This window comes from Medicago sativa, chromosome 6 (genome assembly GCF_051527215.1).
Source record: "Medicago sativa cultivar Bolivia chromosome 6, Bolivia_mono, whole genome shotgun sequence".
Classification (NCBI taxonomy): domain Eukaryota; kingdom Viridiplantae; phylum Streptophyta; class Magnoliopsida; order Fabales; family Fabaceae; genus Medicago; species Medicago sativa.
The window spans coordinates 48648684-48653464 of record NC_140754.1 but is presented as its reverse complement, the minus strand read 5'-3'; positions in this window follow the sequence as shown (position 1 = coordinate 48653464).

Sequence of the window (4781 nt, the reverse complement as noted above, 5' to 3'; positions counted from 1 at the left end):
AAGTATTGGAATGACTTTGTCGCGAAAATGAGATTTTAGCCTATTTTAGCCTATATGGTTAGAAGTTTGATAAAGGTTGAACTTGTCCCTCGATCTCCCTTGATACGAAACATGATATGTGAACCTATTTGGTTTTGTATTCGGCAAAATGAAATTATTTGAATGACCATTGTCCCAAAAATGAGATTTTAGCCTATATGGTTAAAAGTTTGATAAATATTAATATTGAATTTGTCCCTCGATGTTCTTTATTGCGTAACATAATATTTGAACCAATTTCGTTTTAAATTTGGTAAATAGAAAGTAATGAGATGACCCTTATCGCGAAAACGAGATTTTAGCTTATATTGTTACATGTTTGTTAAATATGAAGGTTGAACATGTCCCTCGATGTCCCTTGATGCGAAACATGATATGTGAACCTATTTGGTTTCATATTCGGAAAAATGAAAGTATTGGAATGACTTTGTCGCGAAAATGAGATTTTAGCCTATATCGTTAGAAGTTTGATAAAGGTTGAACTTGTCCCTCGATCTCCCTTGATACGAAACATGATATGTGAACCTATTTGGTTTTGTATTCGGCAAAATAAAATTATTTGAATGACCATTGTCCCAAAAATGAGATTTTAGCCTATATGGTTAAAAGTTTGATAAATATTAATGTTGAATTTGTCCCTCGATGTCCTTTATTCCGTAACATAATATTTGAAACAATTTCGTTTTAAATTTGGTAAATAGAAAGTCATGAGATGACCCTTATCGCGAATACGAGATTTTAGCTTATATTGTTACATGTTTGTTAAATATGAAGATTGAACATGTCCCTCGATGTCCCTTGATGCGAAACATGATATGTGAACCTATTTGGTTTGAAATTCGGTAAAATGAAAGTATTGAAATGACCCTTGTCGCGAAAATGAAATGTTAGCCTATGTGGTTAGAAGTTTGATAAACAGTGAACATGTCCCTCGACTTGATGCGAAACATGATATGTGAACCTATTTGGTTTTATATTCGGAAAAATGAAAGTGTTGGAATGACTTTTTCGCGAAAATGAGATTTTAGCCTATATGGTTAGAAGTTTGATAAAGGTTGAACTTGTCCCTCGTTCTCCCTTGATACGAAACATGATATGTGAACCTATTTGGTTTTGTATTCGACAAAATGAAATTATTTGAATGACCATTTTCCCAAAAATGAGATTTTAGCCTATATGGTTAAAAGTTTGATAAATATTAATGTTGAATTTGTCCCTCGATGTCCTTTATTGCGTACCATAATATTTGAACCAATTTCGTTTTAAATTTGGTAAATAGAAAGTAATGAGATGACCCTTATCGCGAAAACGAGATTTTAGTTTATATTGTTACATGTCTGTTAAATATGAAGGTTGAACATGTCCCTCGATGTCCCTTGATGCGAAACATGATATGTGAACCTATTTGGCTTAAAATTCGCTAAAATGAAAGTATTGAAATGACTTTTGTCGCGAAAATGAAATGTTAGCCTATGTGGTTAGAAGTTTGATAAACAGTGAACTTGTCCCTCGATGTCCCTTGATGCGAAACATGATATGTGAACCTATTTGGTTTCATATTCGGAAAAATGAAAGTATTGGAATGACTTTGTCGCGAAAATGAGATTTTAGCCTATTTTAGCCTATATGGTTAGAAGTTTGATAAAGGTTGAACTTGTCCCTCGATCTCCCTTGATACGAAACATGATATGTGAACCTATTTGGTTTTGTATTCGGCAAAATGAAATTATTTGAATGACCATTGTCCCAAAAATGAGATTTTAGCCTATATGGTTAAAAGTTTGATAAATATTAATATTGAATTTGTCCCTCGATGTTCTTTATTGCGTAACATAATATTTGAACCAATTTCGTTTTAAATTTGGTAAATAGAAAGTAATGAGATGACCCTTATCGCGAAAACGAGATTTTAGCTTATATTGTTACATGTTTGTTAAATATGAAGGTTGAACATGTCCCTCGATGTCCCTTGATGCGAAACATGATATGTGAACCTATTTGGTTTCATATTCAGAAAAATGAAAGTATTGGAATGACTTTGTCGCGAAAATGAGATTTTAGCCTATATCGTTAGAAGTTTGATAAAGGTTGAACTTGTCCCTCGATCTCCCTTGATACGAAACATGATATGTGAACCTATTTGGTTTTGTATTCGGCAAAATAAAATTATTTGAATGACCATTGTCCCAAAAATGAGATTTTAGCCTATATGGTTAAAAGTTTGATAAATATTAATGTTGAATTTGTCCCTCGATGTCCTTTATTCCGTAACATAATATTTGAAACAATTTCGTTTTAAATTTGGTAAATAGAAAGTCATGAGATGACCTTTATCGCGAATACGAGATTTTAGCTTATATTGTTACATGTTTGTTAAATATGAAGGTTGAACATGTCCCTCGATGTCCCTTGATGCGAAACATGATATGTGAACCTATTTGGTTTGAAATTCGGTAAAATGAAAGTATTGAAATGACCCTTGTCGCGAAAATGAAATGTTAGCCTATGTGGTTAGAAGTTTGATAAACAGTGAACATGTCCCTCGATGTCTCTTGATGCGAAACATGATATGTGAACCTATTTGGTTTTATATTCGGAAAAATGAAAGTGTTGGAATGACTTTGTCGCGAAAATGAGATTTTAGCATATATGGTTAGAAGTTTGATAAAGGTTGAACTTGTCCCTCGATCTCCCTTGATACGAAACATGATATGTGAACCTATTTGGTTTTGTATTCGGCAAAATGAAATTATTTGAATGACCATTTTCCCAAAAATGAGATTTTAGCCTATATGGTTAAAAGTTTGATAAATATTAATGTAGAATTTGTCCCTCGATGTCCTTTATTGCGTACCATAATATTTGAACCAATTTCGTTTTAAATTTGGTAAATAGAAAGTAATGAGATGACCCTTATCGCGAAAATGAGATTTTAGCTTATATTGTTACATGTCTGTTAAATATGAAGGTTGAACATGTCCCTCGATGTCCCTTGATGCGAAAAATGATATGTGAACCTATTTGGCTTGAAATTCGCTAAAATGAAAGTATTGAAATGACCCTTGTCGCGAAAATGAAATGTTAGCCTATGTGGTTAGAAGTTTGATAAACAGTGAACATGTCCCTCGACTTGATGCGAAACATGATATGTGAACCTATTTGGTTTTATATTCGGAAAAATGAAAGTGTTGGAATGACTTTTTCGCGAAAATGAGATTTTAGCCTATATGGTTAGAAGTTTGATAAAGGTTGAACTTGTCCCTCGTTCTCCCTTGATACGAAACATGATATGTGAACCTATTTGGTTTTGTATTCGGCAAAATAAAATTATTTGAATGACCATTGTCCCAAAAATGAGATTTTAGCCTATATGGTTAAAAGTTTGATAAATATTAATGTTGAATTTGTCCCTCGATGTCCTTTATTCCGTAACATAATATTTGAAACAATTTCGTTTTAAATTTGGTAAATAGAAAGTCATGAGATGACCCTTATCGCGAATACGAGATTTTAGCTTATATTGTTACATGTTTGTTAAATATGAAGGTTGAACATGTCCCTCGATGTCCCTTGATGCGAAACATGATATGTGAACCTATTTGGTTTGAAATTCGGTAAAATGAAAGTATTGAAATGACCCTTGTCGCGAAAATGAAATGTTAGCCTATGTGGTTAGAAGTTTGATAAACAGTGAACATGTCCCTCGATGTCTCTTGATGCGAAACATGATATGTGAACCTATTTGGTTTTATATTCGGAAAAATGAAAGTGTTGGAATGACTTTGTCGCGAAAATGAGATTTTAGCCTATATGGTTAGAAGTTTGATAAAGGTTGAACTTGTCCCTCGATCTCCCTTGATACGAAACATGATATGTGAACCTATTTGGTTTTGTATTCGGCAAAATAAAATTATTTGAATGACCATTGTCCCAAAAATGAGATTTTAGCCTATATGGTTAAAAGTTTGATAAATATTAATGTTGAATTTGTCCCTCGATGTCCTTTATTCCGTAACATAATATTTGAAACAATTTCGTTTTAAATTTGGTAAATAGAAAGTCATGAGATGACCTTTATCGCGAATACGAGATTTTAGCTTATATTGTTACATGTTTGTTAAATATGAAGGTTGAACATGTCCCTCGATGTCCCTTGATGCGAAACATGATATGTGAACCTATTTGGTTTGAAATTCGGTAAAATGAAAGTATTGAAATGACCCTTGTCGCGAAAATGAAATGTTAGCCTATGTGGTTAGAAGTTTGATAAACAGTGAACATGTCCCTCGATGTCTCTTGATGCGAAACATGATATGTGAACCTATTTGGTTTTATATTCGGAAAAATGAAAGTGTTGGAATGACTTTGTCGCGAAAATGAGATTTTAGCATATATGGTTAGAAGTTTGATAAAGGTTGAACTTGTCCCTCGATCTCCCTTGATACGAAACATGATATGTGAACCTATTTGGTTTTGTATTCGGCAAAATGAAATTATTTGAATGACCATTTTCCCAAAAATGAGATTTTAGCCTATATGGTTAAAAGTTTGATAAATATTAATGTAGAATTTGTCCCTCGATGTCCTTTATTGCGTACCATAATATTTGAACCAATTTCGTTTTAAATTTGGTAAATAGAAAGTAATGAGATGACCCTTATCGCGAAAATGAGATTTTAGCTTATATTGTTACATGTCTGTTAAATATGAAGGTTGAACATGTCCCTCGATGTCCCTTGATG